This window comes from Pteropus medius, unplaced genomic scaffold, assembly GCF_902729225.1.
Source record: "Pteropus medius unplaced genomic scaffold, Ma_sr-lr_union100, whole genome shotgun sequence".
Taxonomy (NCBI): domain Eukaryota; kingdom Metazoa; phylum Chordata; class Mammalia; order Chiroptera; family Pteropodidae; genus Pteropus; species Pteropus medius.
In genome coordinates this window covers 39,095,521-39,113,234 of record NW_024354875.1, presented here as the reverse complement: position 1 = coordinate 39,113,234, position 17,714 = coordinate 39,095,521, and the positions used below count along the sequence as shown (strand labels likewise).

The window sequence follows — 17,714 nt, the reverse complement described above, 5'->3', positions numbered from 1 at the left end:
AAACAAACAAACAAACAAACAAAAAAACAGTAGCTCAGGGGGAAGTAGTCGTTCTGGTTAATTTTATGCGTCAAGTTGGTTAGGCCATAGCACCTAGATATTTGGTTAAACACTATTCTAGATGTTTCTGTGAAGGAATTTTTTGAATTGGATTAATATTTAAGTCAGTTGACTTTGAATAAAGTAGATAATCCTCAGTAATGTGAGTGGGCTTCCGCCAATAGTTGAAAATTTTAAGGAAAAACAGATTGAAATCCCTAGAGGAAGAGCAATTCTACCTCTAGGATGTTTTCAAATTCTTTCCTGGGTTTCTAGCCTGTCAGCCTATTTTGTAGATTTTGCTTTTGCCAGCCTCCACTATCATGTGAGCAAAGACTTTAAAAAATAAATCCCTTTTTTTCTATCTATCTGCCTGTCTGTCTGTCCATCCATCCGTCCGTCCGTCCATCCATCCATCCGTCTATCTATCTGTATATACAAACACATTATTAGTTCTGTTTTCCTGGAGAACCTGGCTGTTACAGTAGTGTTAAGAGGATATATCGAGAATGAACTTGAAGGCTGAGAGGAATGACTCTGAACAAATAAAATGGGATATGCTCTAAAGAAGTCTTGAGATAGAAAATGGAAAAGCAAAGTTAAACTGGTTAGGTGCTCTGTATGGCTGCAGTAAAGGGAAATGCATTATAAGGACCATTAATATGAGGCCAGTTTGTTAAAGTTTTTAAATTTTAATAATAATTTAAAAGATGACATGCTGGTGGTTTTGTTCATATTAGTGCAGCTTTAATTCTTCTTTCACTCAAGCCAAAGACTAAAAAAAAAAACTGGGAGAGAAGCTGAAATAGTAAAAGTAGTAAGGAGTCAACCTAATTTACTTTCAAATCCCTGCAGAATTGCTTTCAAATTCTTATTCTGTCTTGAATTTGTGTAGTCTTGAACAGGTTCTTTTATTTCTCTAATCTTGTTTCCATATCTATAAAAATGAGGATAATTATACCTCTCTTGTATGGTTATGGAGATAATTAAATAAGAGAATGTATGTAACTGTAAAACCCACATTAAGTTGGACAAGAAGTCGTTAACAAGTAATGAATATTAGTTGCTTCTAGGGAGCAGTTTCAAGGACAGGAGGAGGTCTTAAGTGACTCTTCCAGGCAGGGGGAGTTTCATCTCTCATTATCACAGGGGGGAGAGGGAAGAGAAAGAGAGGGGAAATGGGGGGAGGAGGAAGGAAGAAAGATGGAAGAAGTGGAGAGAGGGAAAACCCTGATCACCCAGAAATAAAATGACTACCATTTAGAAAGAGAATGTAGGTGGAGTGTCCAAGTTAGTGAGGCAGGGAGTTGAGCTACAGGAACAAACAAAGAGGAACTGGAGAAAATATTTTTTGTTATATTCTTTGTCATCGTATGTGTAATGAAGTTAATTTTTCAATGAGGGCTTTAATAGCTAGCACCAGAATTTCTCTTAGGGAAAGAACTGTCTTTGTTGAGGAAAATGTCCTGCTTGTGGGCTCTTTCCCACCTTGGTGCCCAGCTGAGTGTTAACAGAAATCAAGAAATCAGAGGAAGGGGAAGCATGAGAGGACAATGGCATTTCTTGTTCTTTTGTCTCCCTCTGGATAAAAGGGACAAATATGAGTAAAGTTTGGAGACAACAGAGGAGAAGCCAGCAAGATAGAAATAAACCTGGGAGGAGGTGAGAGGAATCAGTGAACCCCTGGGGTAGTGGAGTGGCCCAAGAAGTTATTTTAAAGTATTTGCTCTGCTGCAATGAAAATTCACACCTCCAGCATTGTCTCCCCATTGAACTACTGTATGAGGTGACTAAGCTCATGGATGCTAAGGTTGTTCATCTGTACATTTGTACCTTTGCCTTCGGGAGCATATATTTTGAAGACCCCAGAGTAGGTATGCATGTGCCCCATAAGTCTCAAGGAACTTACTGGTTTTCAATGAATTCACTTTTCCAACATTATTTCTTACTTTCTCAATCCAAGTATTCTCCTACAACTATTTCTCAATACATCATCTACCAAATGTACTTGATAGTAATCATCAGAGGTATTACCACTGTCTTTTCCCATCTTTTCCTACCTTTTTAATTTCTGTAGCATTCAGCTCAATAGCCTCTTCTTCCATGAAGCCTTCTTTATGACTCCAGCCCAGAGCTATTCCCTCCTGCCTTAATGTCTTTAGGATATGTGTGTATCTTTAGGATTTATGTGTATCATTAATTTGATGATTCGTCTTTATCTTTTCACACACAAATTACTTAGGGAAGGAGTCAGTAAATTCAGTAAAAGTAACCTAAAACACAAGAGTATCACTATTTATGTTGTAGAGACAAATTATAAGGAAGTTGTCTGAGTTTTCCAACTTTTCAGCTATAAGTTTTAAGCAGAATCATTCATAACAACACAATAACTGGTTAATTCTCGTTTGTTTTATACTAATTCTTTGTCACAATACTTTGGCTAAAACTCCTAAATTAATCTTCAGCATACTCACAAGCTATAAAATATTTGAGGAAGGGAGGAGTCAGGTTCTGCCAATGAGTAGAGCAGAGCTACTGTGTTCATTTGTCAAATGTTCAGAGAAGTATCTCTTAAAAAGGACTACCTATTAGTACTAAGTACAGTTTTCTGGGCCCTACATATTTTTGGCTGAGGGTCTTCAATCAACATCTCACACCTTTAACAACACAGATAGGTGCATCGATCAAATTATTTTATTGATCGCTCTGTAAATGTAAAAATAATGGAATTTTAGAGCCGCAAAGCCGTCTTCAGAAACACTTTGCTTCTTCTTGGTCACTTTGGTTTCATAAGATATTGCTTAAGACACCAGAATGATAATGACATGCTCTGCTTTCTATGGGACATATTTTTGCTTCCAGTTTCATTGACTGAGCATTGTACTGGGGTAGCACTGCGCAGCACTATAATGGTTCATGACTTGAGAGAAAAATATTCTTGCCTAACTCCAACAAAAATCAGTGCAGATTACAACTACAGAAATTTAAAAAATAATGCCATGAAAAGCAAACACCAGTGTTTCATAGCAAATGAAATACCCCTCTCGCCAAAGCACATATACTTTTCACCAAAAGGAGGCATCTTTTTAGAAAGCTGTTGCTATAACATACGAATCTCGACTGCAGCAATGATCATAAGCAAATAAAAATGACTTCTTTTTGGGCCCCTATATATCTCAGAATATATATTTTAAAAAATCAACAATAGATGGTTGTATAAAAAATATTCCCAAGGGCCTGTTCTTGCTCATCACCCTAGGAGGAATGCCTCGGCTATATCCATGAGTGTATTGCAAAAGTGGCCCGTATACATAAATCTTGACCAGTTGTTTCAGGCAGTATGAAAACCATATTGGATGTTTATTAAAATGCAGATTCTTGGATCACTTTGCAATATAATCTGTTAGAGGACATTTGGAATGGGGCCTGAACACTCACATACTCTCCAACCAGATGATGAGTTGTGGGACCACGCTTTTAAGAAACACTGCTGTGGATCTTGGACAACATAGGCCCTACACTCTCTATAATGAGAAATGGAAAATAATATTGATGTCTTCCCCGCCCCAATTTGTTAAGGACCTGAACAAATATGGACTTGAGGCAGTTACTCGTGTCTGAAACAGCATATTGCACTAGGAAAGGAATTTCTAATACGAAAATTTCCAGTAAAGAAGGTTCAATACAACGAGGTTGTATGACTGACAGTTGGTTTAGTACAAGAATGTTTGATGCTTGGTTTCAAGGCCTGGGCAAATTTATAATTATCAAGACAATAAAACACTTCAGTATTGTATTTCTGGTGATTCATTTACGTGGGTAAGTTTCCTCTTAATTGAATAAGTTGCATTTGATGTAAATTGACAAAGTATGATTGGTGGGTTGTTACAGACACTGGGTCCTTAATAATTATTAATTTGGGGGACATTTCAGCTCATAGAATCAATTTTAGAATTGGGGAACAATACTAGCAGAATAAGAAGCATCCTTACTAAGATAGCATGCCTTATGTTCCTATTGGTTACCATGTAAAACAAAGCCACTTGCCTTGTCAGTTACAGGGTCTCGAATTTGAATCCTGATTCTGCCATGTCCGCTTTTTGCAACTTTGGGCAAATTAGTCTCAACAAAGGTGCAGGTACAGTTAATCATGAGATTAGAGGTAGACAAAGAACTAGGCTAGTCAGATTGTTTAGGAAATAGGAAAAATAAAGACTCTAAGGTGCTGTTTGATGTTGTGTACCTCCAAAAAACATAATAACTGACACTGACGGAGCACATAATGCACCAGGCAAATGCAGTTATGCTACACTCTACCACCTTTATCTCGCTCAAGCCTTACAGCAACCCTATGAAAAAAGTAAGATTGCTACATGCATTTTACAGATAAAAAATTTAAACCACAAAGAGGTTAAATAATTTGCCCAAGGTTAAACAGCTAGCATGGGGTAGAAAGCCCATGTTTTTAACTGCCACACTCTATGCCCATTCTTACTATGTAATGTTAATAATTTCAACTAACCAAATTTTGTCTGCTCCTCATAGACTGAAAAAACAAAACAAAACCTTAAAACCAAATAACTATCAAATCGTTCTTTTTGTACACTGAGCACAAAATTAAAGATTTAATTCATCTAGATAAGTAAATTACACTGTTAAAAAAATATACCATAAGAACTGAGAAATTAGAGGGGAAGAGTGCTATCGTGATGAAAACCGGCATGGGGAAAAGCCAACAATGTTAAGGTCTAAAACAAAGTTGTCCTATTAAAAAAAAAAAAAAAGCACAGATGGGCCGAGAGAGTATGAAGGCGAGACCTAGTTAACAGATATTTTTAAGTTCATAAAAATCTGAAAACATTTTACATCTACAACTCCAAATAACAATACTAAATGTAGAAATAAATTTAATGCAAATGTTTGCTTCTATATATTGCCTTAAAGTCACATTTTAAAAAATGAATGAACACTTTCATAGCCCAAATTCCCTTTCCTCTCTCCCACTGAAAATTATGCCTGGGAATGGGAGACATGTGGCTAGCTGGGCAAGGAGAATCTGGAACATAGCTAGGATTGTTGAACACAGCCTGGTTGATGAACACACACCTCCCTGGAAGAGGAAAGAGAGAATACTCAGGCCAGGATGGGTACGGAATGGTACGAAACAACTCATAAAACAACTTCAGAGCATTGGAAACAGAGTGCCTAGCTAGCTCCTTTGATAATGGGCTCTGGGTTCAATTTTACCAAAAAGAATAAAACTAAAGCCTCAAGTTTCTAGCAAAGAAGTAGAAAAATATCCCCTCAAATATGTTTGGTCCACAAGCATTTATTAAAGGTACAAAAATGTGTCAGCCAGCAGGTTAGACACTGAGTATAGAAAAATAACAACTTTGTTCCTAGGGAGCCTACTTATGGTCTAGGATGAAACAAACAAGATATTCAACAGTCTCTAGCTACAGAGGGGTCCTGAGTTTACCAAGAGTGGAAGCAGAAACGTATGGGTTCATGAAACGGGGACAAAGCTGGCTCTAGCCCTGATAGTGCCTGTCTCCCTGGAGAATGCAGCCTTTGTCAAGTCATGGCACCCTGCACACAGGTGTGGGAGATGGGGGCAGCGGTGGCAGCAGCCACGGCCAATGGGTTCTCAGGCCTATGCTGGGAAGTCAGGTCCAGGATGCTGGAGTAGCCACATTTTAATGGAAGGGCAGTAGAGACTTCCAAGCAATCAGCTCTCTTTTATCTGAACTAGAGAGAAATTTGAGGGACCAAAGCACAAAGTAACTATTAATACACATTCTGAATGGCCCCCAAGGCTGAATACCTAGAGAAATATCTGTTACGTATGAGTACAGAGAAATTTTTAATAGCAAATAACTATTAATAAATATTTTTTGAGTATCACTATGCTGAGTGCTGGACAGTCAGTGAAGAGTAAAAAGGCATGGTCCTCGTGTCCCTGTGCTTCAGAAGCCCAGATGGGGAAGATACATAGTCAAATAGATACATAAATGAGAAAATAACCTTAATCACAGAGTGAAGTGATATCTATGAAGAAAAAAGCCTGGTTATATGAGAGTATATAACAAAAGAAACTGGCCTAAGTGGGTTGGTGGGGTGAAGTTTTCTCATTCGAAAATCTCTTATAGTGATAGAATTGTAAATAATGTAACTGAACTATTGACATTTAAAGTTAACTGAAAAAAATACATCACTATAGCACACGACCTAGAAGTTTCTATAAGTATGAAAGGAAAAGAAGCATGCTTTAGCTAGATTTGTTCAGATTAGCCCTGCTAAGTAGACCAGCCTCTAACAAGCAACATTTGACGAATCTTATTATTATTGTAGTTTCATATAGTACATGTTGTTATGTCGTTACAAAATGAGGTTTCTTAGCTATTGCCAATTGTGCAACTCAGCTATGGAATGGGGTACTTTTTTATCAATTCTCTCACAAATCCCCAGTGAGGAAAGCTAATGGTCTTAAATGCATGCCCGCTGAGAGAAATTTTACAAATTCCAGCACACTAGAGCTCAAATAGGATGGCTATATATTAATGAAATGAGTAAAACTGATTAAAAGATGAAATATATATAATCTTCATACTTTTTTAAAGATATATTGTTAAACATAATACTTAGCATATTTAATCTTTCAGGCATTAAATTTTGATAATCCTTAAACTGAAGTAATTATCAAATACTGCTATGTGAAGGTCAAGGAGCTATACGATGTTTTCTCATCATGATGATGATGATAACACATCCAAAGATACTGAAGAAAAGAGAACCGATTAAAATAAAAAGAAAACGGCTTGTTGGAAACAAACATTTGAGTAACAGTTTTGTATTTTAAGCTGTTGTAATAACAAAAACAAAAATTTCTTTTAAGTCAATTTAAGTTAAAATCTTTTATTTTTAGCCCCATCTTTACTCTTTAACTTAACAAGAACAGAATAAGCATTATCCTAGAAAGATAAAAACTTTAAGAAGTTTTTTTCCAGTTGCCTATGGAGGATTTTCAACATTTTTAATGTGTTGGATTCTTAAATTAAAAAGAAAAAATTTCCAAGTTTTTAAAATTTCTATCAACGTTTGAAGAGATTTTGCCAAGAAAAGCCTGCAACATTTGAAACAGTATCATTACCAACACCTGCTGAATATCCTTAAACAAGTTGTGGATTTCAAGCAAGTCAACCCACTACCGCCAGGAAATTATGATCTACATGAATTTGAGGTCCTGTGCCTACAGCATTTCTAGTCTTTATCCTCCTGATAACTGAGCATTGAGCATGCAAGCCACCAATACAAAGAAATCTTGATCTTCCTGTGTGACTAACCTTACAAAGACAAGCCAACATCAAAAGAGCTTGCATGGAGATCTAGCTGATATTTTTTTTTTTTTTTTTTGGGGCAGAAAATGAGGATGCAGGGCTCACCTTTGTTAGCACGTCAGGAAGCCCCCACAACTTGGATCTTTGGGATATGTTGGGATACCGGCTTCAGGGCCGCAGATGTGAGTTGGAGATACGCTGTCTAAAGCATTGCTACTCAAAGTCTGTCCCCAGCATCAGTCGTTAGAAAGGCAAACCTGTGGCCCTCACCTACTGAATCGGAATCTCTGAGATAGAACCAATAAGTGTTTAAACATGTCTTCCAGGTGATTCTTAGTCTGACTCAAGGACACCAGCTTCTGGTCTCATGAATCCTGTGTGCTGGGTTGTAGGTCTTGCTATAGACATACAGGTGGAGGAGATTAAGTTCCTCTATACCAGCAGCATGGAGATCACCTGGAGCTTCTTAGAAATGCAGAATCTCCTCCCCCAGCCCTACAGAATCACAGCCTGCATTTTAGTTAAAAATGGATCTCCTGTTTCCAGGAGGAACTCCCTTAAACAAACAGCTTCTGCCCCTCCTGCCTGTCCCCTAGAACGTTCTGGTTTTTTGGTTTTTTTTTTTCCACTCTCTTAGCAAAGTCTCTCCCCAAACACTTGCTTCAGTCAGCTGGGCTTGGAAGTGATTTTTCCGAGTTAATGAGCTTTAGTGTATAGTCACTGAATAAACTCAAGTGTTACTGATACCTGTAATATCAGTATTAAAAAGAAAAGATGTCTGGAGATGCCTTTAAGCCAGAGAATGAATCTCTAATGGTGGGATTCTAGATACAGCAAACAACTATCATAAAGGTTTTATGGGAGCTGTAGTTTTTGATATGCTATGAATCAGACATGAGGTAGGCTGAGCTGGTCTTGGTCTTCCACCTGTGCTCTTTTCCTTTACATTCAACAATTGATTGAACAGAGTTCACCTCCAAATGGGAGTCTGATCACACCTCAACTAACTTATCACTTAATTTGTTTCAACTCTAACTCCAGATCACTGTGAGTCCAGTATTCAAAATGTTTAAGGCTAGTAACATTTTAGTGGCTCCAGGAGTCTAAGAATTAAACTGAGTATACACCTGTGGGTGGCAGTGATTTTGAAGGTCTTATATGCACCAAGACTTTGCAGCATCCTTAAAAATCCTGAAGTTGCACACTCTTGCCTCTATCCACCCACTCTGACAAATCTAAAAATCCAAGTTTCCAAATCATGATTATAGGATGGAGATAGTACAAAGAAAACATGGTTCATAAAAAGTTTTATAGTTAATTTTGACACACATGCCCAACTTTTCCAGCCGTTAATCCCCGATCAGTTCTGTAGATTATTGTCCATGAATTTTTTAATATATAATTCAATGGTAGCTACACCACTTTTTCTTAAAATGAGACATACCATAAAAGTACAGGTTTTCTTTCACATATGTGAAATGTTATTTTACACCTCAATTTGATTCATGCATGTTTTAATATATGTTTTGAGTTGAAATATAGGTCCGAGCATGCAAAGTCAATAGCTATTATAATTTTTAATTTAAAAAATCTCTTTAACTTTACTGGTAATTCTTTTAATCTTGCACCATTTAAAAGAAAATACAAATTGAAGAAAGCTACATTTACTAAACACTTCATTGATATTTACTTAATATTGACAATGCACTAAATACTTCAGCAAACAGTCTACTGGGATTTGGGTGATCATTTATTTTCATTTAAAATTCACAGTAATGTTTGAAAGTATGACCCTGTACTTCTGCCACTTTAACCTTGATTTCTATGATTTAACTGAAACATTTGAAGTAAACAAACCAAACCAAATCTTCTCAAATTTTGATATTTAATGTACTTTATTGATACAAAAAACAAGCCTTTCTAAAGTTGGATTGTGGCAAATTTTTTACAAGATGAACCATAAAGGAGAAACCATTTTTTCTTTTTATTTATTATAAAAACAATACTACCACATAATGGGGAAATTTAAATTTACCATAATCCCGCCACCTAAAATCTTTTCTGTGTATTCTTTACATTTATATACACAAACATAATTTTTACATAGTTGTAACCTGTATATTTACACAAATTTGGAAAAATCACTATTTAAATCCTTATATTCAGGATTATACGTACTCTCCTCTTTAAGGAAATTATACAGTGTAAAACCTATAATATACAATATGCTCCATAAATCCCCAAAATACAGTAGCTTCAACCTTCCAAACCAAATTACGACTGGCTTTCTTTCCTTCTCTACTTGAGTACATGAACTAAGGTGAGGTTCACATTAGTCTGAATTCACCATCTTTAATATAGTATACGTAAATATAAATTTATCATCTTGGTTGTTTAGCAGACTCTTTGTATAATCTTTATAAAATCTTAAAATTCCATCTTAAACATTACCATACTAAATTGATAATCTCAATCATGCTTAATCATTCCACTCTTCTTGAGCTTCTTTTATACGTATGGTAGTTGATACAAATGGCAGATGAAAGAAATCTGCATTTAAATACACCAAAGGAGAAGCAGGAGTGTTTAGGTAGAGTAGGCTGCAGAAATGCCAGCCTGGGTCCATCAGATGTTGACTGGTGATCTTGGGCCATTTGTCCCCTTGCACTTCAGGTTACTCTGCTGTAACATGTAAAATGAATATTTGCATTCTCTCTCTTTGGGGATATCATAGCAAAAAAAAAAAACAGAACACAAGTAGAGCATTTTGAAATCCTCAAATGAATAGTACTGGATTTTTTAAATAAAAGATTTCACTTTTATTAATATTCATTAGGACAAATATTACTAACTTGTATACTAAAACTTCTCTATCACTCTGGTTAAAAATCATGAGAGTTCACCTCTCCAATGTTTCAAGCATGGGTGTGGGGAGCATGCTTAACCGGCTTCACTTAGTGACACACTGACATCTAGTGGACATTTATGGTGCTCTACGGGATACCATACACCCCAAATAAACTCCACGTTTCTGGTGGGGCACAGGGAAACAAAAGCACTTCACGGTCTTTATGCAAAGCATCAAGAAAAAAATACAAACAAATTTAAAAAGCAAGGCACACTTACTGTATATTTAAGTTTTTGCTTGTTCAATTATAAACAATGACCAATTTTCAACATTTAATCCAAAGTTAAGAGATGATGCAGGTAGGGTTGGCAAACAGCTATTTAGTGTTGTAGCTGTGAAATATCTCAAAATAACCTCCCTGATTCAGCATTTAAAGGAGCAGGAATGTAACTATGTGCTCTCCTACTCTTCTTTCTACAGTGAATGATAGCAAGGGTGGGAGAAAGCTTGAGAAGGAAGGAGAAATAAGAGAAGGAAAATGTGGGGAAAGTGAGTTTTCTCACTTTATATCTCTTGAATTAATTTACCTCTTTGTGGTTAGAATTTTATTAAATCCACAGGGAAACTTCGTTTAACCAAATGTATGTGTAAGCTTTTTGGCATTTCACTAAGCATTTATCTAACTGCTCATTTAATACATTTGCTTTAATAATGGAATAAAAATATAAAATGAAATGTTTCTATTACTCTGAGCTTTCACAAATGTAAACTGTAGCTGTTTCCTCTATCTCTGCCTAAGGCTGCAAGAAATAAATGTCAAGTGGCCTTGGGAGGTAGTCCATCTGACACCCGCCCCTGTGTTCAAATTAGGATTAACAAATATTCACTGGAAGACTGTCACGATCACATTATATCTGCTGCAGTACAAATTAAATTTAAATGTTGTCTCCTCCCCTTTAGTAAAAGTGGGAGGGACTGCGTGATCCCCACCACCCCACTTCCTTGTTTTCTACCGAGATTCCACCACTGGAAGGGGCTTCTTGTACACTACCGTTTAATGGCTTTGTTATTCCAATGAACATGCAAGGCTGTAGAGGAGGAATTCTGGAAGCTGGAATAAAGAATTTTTTTATACTGCTCTGCTTAGTCTCTGGTTCTGGCAGACCCTTCCAACACACCTTTTCTGGGAAGAAAAAAAAAAGAAAAAAAAAATAAAGAAAGTGAAAACATTTTTACTGTAGGTCTAGAGGAAACAGGGAACTAAAAAGAAACCTCAAGGATTAGGAAATGTGTAATTTTTTTTTTTAAAGAATGTGCATGAGTTTGTTCCTACCACACCCAGAATATTTCTAAATTCTTTTAACTCCTTCACTCTTTCATTTATGTCTGGGAATCAGAAGAATCAGCTAGAAATGATTAGAACAGGCCAGCTCTTGAGTGTAAAATCATGGAAGAATATATGGCAGCTATATTGCTTAATTCAATTTAAACATCCTTATGTATCTATCCATTATTGGTGATGTTAAATTTAAAAAATATATATACTCACTTATGTCCTTGTTGGCAATTAATTAACTTCAATCTTCAGAGCCCAGAGACAAAAACAAACAGAAAAACAAAAAAAGATGCGACACAACCTATTAGCACAAGCAAAAACAATATTCAAATAGTGAAGCTTCATGCTAAACTCAAACATATAATTATCCAGACAATTTGCAATTGTGTTTTACTGCTTTAAAAAGTCTTTCCAGACACTTTCCACTGCCCAGTGTTTTACCACTAAATAATTTTGTTTCCTGTCACATTTCTTCAGTGTTCTTGTTTTTTGTTCACTTATATAATGGAGAAAATTAGGCCCAGAGAAATAAAAAATATATGTTCCTACTTACAAACAAGACCATAAATGAGAAATCTGAAAGCTTACTCTATTACAGGCTGGTGGTTAATTAAACTATGTTGGCTCTAGAGTTCAGTATCCTGAAGACCCAGAAGTCAGAATTGAATTATTATTGAAGTCTTTTACTCACAAAGAAACTATTGTGATAAATCTATAACCTCTAATTACTCTAAGTGATAGATAATACAACTAAAATCTAAATGTTGTGACCTCCATATTCATTTCTTCAAGAGAAAGTGTCAAAATGTCAGGATTCATTTGGTCCTTGGTAACTAGTTTTCATATATGTGCAATATGTATTTTATTTGATCATGTTCTATCTAAGATATGATTTTAAAGATTCCTGATCAGGATTCCAACTTTGGAGCCAAGGTTACTATCCCTACTGTGTTTAACAGACTCCAGTGATTTCCAGAGAAGCCTTCAGTCATTGAGGTGTGTATGTGTCCTCCTAAATCACTCTTCGGGTGCCATTCTCCCAGGGTATGCCACTATGTAGTAGACAAGAACTGAGTCTTCCAGACATGCTAAAAGTTGTAGATGCTGAAGAGGTGACTGTTAAGAGATCAGTCCTTGGATATGTTATATGATATGAATCTAGGGATGTGGTCAGCGCACCTCTGCACGATATATTTAATATCAGAAAAGAAATTTACAGTAACATTATAGAATCAATACTAACAGCCCCACCACTAGAATCCACCAGCTTTTGTGATCTCGGCTTCCTTGGAAATATGTAGAGAAAAGAGAGACAAGTCTGACTTACAGAATCTGAGAAAACTTTTTATTGATCTCTTTATACTTCCAGCATTATGAGAACAGGCAATACAATATTTTTAACCCAAGCTCAGACGTGTAAACCTTTTCCCAAAGCTTAAATGGGCCAGGCATTTTCTCCACATTACGGTACCCTCTCTTAAATCAACAATCATCCTCCTCCATCAACATAATCCACAACCGAGTACAGAACGTGGGTGTTTTTGCTGTTCCTCTTCAGAGGTCCCCCTGGAGTGTTTTTGTCTTGTGGGACTTGGCATCCTATAATACTTAACACCTAGTGTTCCCCAAATGAAAACCACAGAGTTACATAAATCCTACTTTGAAAATACATGAGGAGAAAAAAAAACACATTTCTGGCTAATCACTCAGAAGGCTCTAATGAGCTGTTAAGTCAAAAGGAATACAAAACACAATTTCTAAATTTAAGTAACAAAACATAGGGCTTTGGAGATGCTATTTGTTGCAATCTTCCAGTCTGGCCTTAAATAAGAAAATTCTGTCTTCGCAAGGTACCTTAAAAGAGATGTTAACCAGGGGAATAAAATGAAACCAAGAAGTGATGACCAACACAAGATTTAAAAGCCTCTGCCCCATTTAAAGTCACTTCAAAAACATTTGAAAAACCTCCCCTTTTTGATCTTAACTCACATTGGTCTAGCTAACAGGTAACTTTAAACCTGAAAAGTTGTGTGCCCATGTTTAAATATGCCCAAATACTTGTTAATCTTATTATAAACATATCACTATAATGAAAATAAAAACAAATGGTGTCATATGCCAAAATGAAAAACAGTGCTTATCCACTGATTATGTACTTGCCTGTACTGTCATTTAATAAAGGCGCTCACATATAGTTAATATGTAAGCTAAAACACTTCCAAATATTCAAATCCAGCCAAAAAATATATATATACGAAGTTGCCCACTCATCACTGAATTATTCTGGACTGAACAGAAGGCTCGATTTCAGCACTGCCAAATGCTCTTAGGCACAGAAGCAACACACCATCTGTCTTGAAGCACCAAGTATATCAATTCAGATGGAAAATACTGGTGTGCTTAGCAAAGTATCTCAAGCAATTCACTTTCTGATGCTTGAAACTTAACATGGCCACTAGGTTAAATGTATCAATACTTCAAACTGCTAGTAGTAACAAAAATTATAAAAATGTCAGAGCATGATAGAGTTGTAGTCGTACCAGCAGAAAACCATGAAGAGGAATCGGAGGATTAAAGAAGTGTTCTCAGTGAGTCACTATTGCTACTTCTCTGAGAAAATATTTTTAAGTGAAAGATGGAACTGCTGCCATTGCAAGAGTGACTCTGGTATTTCACAACAAAACAAGTGCCTCTGAAGCTGCTACTGAAATAGATGCTGCTTCATCATGGAAGTACACTGATGTCATGACAGAAAGCTAGGCTTCTAAAGAGTCTGGACTTTATTCTGTAAACAGTGGGCAACCACTCAAGTCTTATGAGTAGGGAGTGTCCCGATAAAGAGCTTATTCTGGGAGGATTAATGTGATAGCTGTGTGAAGAATAGATGGGAATCTTCTGTGTGGACAAGAAGGTACCTTAAAGGGCCCCTGTAGATCACAGATAACCAAGGGCCTGACTAAGGCTAGGCTGGAAAGGAGAGAACAGAATCAAAACATGATGTCCTTCAGAAATAAGGGGAAAAGTCAGCAACTATCAGCCTGTGTGTATGTGAAATATGCTAATGAGTATTATGATTAACTTAAGAAGAACCAAACCCTTCTTTAAGTTCAGACGAGTATAGTTGGGTTTTAATGTGCCATAATCACAGCAAAGGAATTGTTCAGCAAGGCTCAATCAGGAAAAAGTTAACCTCCAAATATTTAATTCCTAGCTCTCTAAGCAAAATTAAGCGGTTGTGCCAATTACGACTCGGGCCTCTGACTCTGACTAGATTTTTAGAGGAAATAAGCTAAGATATGCCTCATTTCTTGTGTATGAACCTTGGGGAGCAGGAAGTCAAGACAGTGGCAGGGAAATGGAAGCACAACATAAGGTATGAGCCCTGGCCATAAGCTCACTGCTTCATAGGTTCTCTGCAAATGAAACCTGCTCTTCAAATTCCCTACTTCCCGAGTAAAGGTATGGCCTGGAGGAACAGAAGGCCTGGAACTGGGAGTACCTTACCATGTGACTAGGGGGAGAAGTCAGGGTAATGGGAGTTGGTATCACTATCCTTCTCTGACCACCACATCCACAAAGACCTGGGGTGAAGAATGCTCCATTTTCTAGAATCAACTGAATAGGCAAGAAAGGATTTTTGAGAAGCCATTTTCCTCTACTAAACTGTGAGAAGTCACCTGCCACGTCATCTACTATGGTGTTTCTGAAGCTCTCTGTAAGTCGTCTCTTTTTCCAATTACACTATGATGAGCTTTTGGGGAAACGTCATTTTCTTCTGTTTCCAGAATTTAAAACAGAAATAGCTTTCAATAAATAAATTCTTCTAGTTAAGTTTGGTATCAATGTAGATTCTTCAATGGCATAAGGAAAATCACTTGAAGAAAATATTAAGGTGCGTTTAAACCAACTAACTGATGCCCCCATCCTCACTTTTAGCCAATAAACACTTCCTATTTCATGGAGTAGAAGCAACAAGAGAGCTTTGCACTACATCTACCCTCCAGCCTGGACTTATCCCTTTGTCCTCTGTTGTTTTTCTGTTAACCACACATGATGGGGTGAGATGTCTGAGGCCGACCACTTCACTTGTGAGTTAGATACTATCCCCTCCAGCCCACCAAGTACAATTCAAGAATCTGGTGAAGGCAATATGGCTTTAAGTGCTGGTGCTGGACACTATGTTTCCGAGTCCCTAGTCAAATCAGGAAAAGACAAATGTCCAAATAAAGTGCAGAGCTTTGAAAACACCCTCAATACATGGTATAGCAGATGATCTTCTGCAAGACATTGCCTCTCTGCCCTACATCATCCATTTTCCCTATTTCATCTTTCCCATCAACATACAAGTACACTGTAATTTTTTCCATCTTAAAGAAAAAATATCCAACTCCAATTACTCCCCATTTTTCTACTTTATTGCAAATGAGAATCTCCAATTTCTTTCCTTCCATTATCTTTGGTACCTACTCTAATCAAGCTTTTGACCTCACTGCTCCAACGAAACTGCTTGTAAAAGTCACCAATGATACCACCCATCAGTTGCTAAATAAAATGGACACTTGAGTCCTCTTCTTATATATTTGACTCATCAGCAGCATATGATGTAGTAGGTCATTTCCACCTCCTTGAAATTCACTTCCTTTCCCAGTCCCCATACTTTTCTGGGGTTTTCCTTTTACTTCTTTGCTTCTTCCTGGGTTCCTTTGCTGATTCCTCATCTCAGCTTCTTAATGTTGGAGCGCCGGCTTTCTTCTCTAGCTGCACTTATTTCTTTGATTTCATACTTTTTAGAAAACAAAGAAACAATAACAACCAAAAAAAAAAAAAATGTCACAACACTCAGGTCACCAGTTTCTATAGTTGTAACATATCATCTGTGGGACTCATATGAGTACCAAATGTACACACTGGCCCAGAACGAACTTCTAAATTCCAGTTTTGCATATCTACTGCCCTGACATCTCTATTTGGATGTTTTACAGGCATTTGAAACTTAGCCTGTAGAAAATGAAGCTCTTAAACTTTTCCCAATCCTGCCCCACTCCAAGATTCTTCATCTTAGTTAATTCTAACTCCAGCATACTAGTTTGCTCAGATGCCAAATTTTTATTCCTTTTTCAGATGACATAGTCAAATCTATTAGTTTAAACCTTGCTAGCTCTACCTTGAACTAGAATCTGATCACCTTTACTACCTACACCAATGCCACCCAAGTTGAAGCCATCAGTATCTCTTACCCTGCTGCTCCCTCTCCTTCTCCCTCATCTTTTCCCTAACAGTAATCAGAGATTCTAATAAAACATTGTCATATCCTATCGCTCGGGCTAAAAAGCCCTCCAATGGCTTCCCATCTTATTTAGCATACTATCAAACTCCTTACAACGAAATATGATGAACTATAAGACCATATGTGATCTGTCCAGCTGTCATTTTCTTGCGCCTGCTTCCCACTCCTCTCCTAGTTGCTCGTTCTGGTCCACTTCCTCTGGGGCCTTGCTATTTTTTACATGCATCAGGCATGCTCTTACTGCAGGGTCTTTTCACTTGCTATTCCCTCTGCCTGGAATAGTCTTCCCCTATGTGGCTAATCGCTCACCATCTTCAGCTCCTGACTCATCTTTTTACTGACATCTTCTCTATCTTTTTATAACTGTACTGCAACCTCCTCTTTCTCCCACCCAGCACACACTCCCTATTTCCCTTTCTCACTTTAGTTTTCTCTATAGTACTTAACATGTATATAATTTACTACACTCTTTTCTTTTTTCAACTTTCGTCTCCCTGCTCTGAAAAGTAAATGCCATAGTCAGGGATTTTGTGTGCTTTGTTCACTGCTAATCCTAAACCTAAAAATATTTGCTAGAGTATACAACTAATGACTTGACTGAGTGAAATGAATGGAATCCCTGATTTCTAGGGGCTCATGATCGAGTTAAGGGAGATGACATAAAACACAAATAAAACCGTCATTAAAAAAACTATAGAATAAATATTGTCTCACAGGTATATTTAAAATTACCTTTTACCATCTGGGAGTTGTGAGGCCAAGGGAAGAATTTAGCAGAGGGCTAAAGTGCTCCTAAAAATGATAAAGGAATCAGGTTAAGGGGTGTCAGTGATACTCTTATAAATTTATTCACTCATTCCCTTCTGT

The 17,714-nt window shown here is 37.0% G+C and overlaps 1 long non-coding RNA gene across 1 annotated transcript; it reads right to left on the bottom strand.

The window, feature by feature from the left end:
• Positions 1-8,666: 8,666 nt before the first annotated feature.
• LOC120597138 (uncharacterized) lies at positions 8,667-16,393 on the bottom strand. Its single transcript, XR_005651342.1, has 3 exons — positions 11,774-16,393; positions 11,276-11,407; positions 8,667-10,058 (listed from the first exon to the last, which is right to left on the bottom strand). It is a non-coding gene; the product is annotated as an uncharacterized LOC120597138 (long non-coding RNA).
• Positions 16,394-17,714: the final 1,321 nt, after the last annotated feature.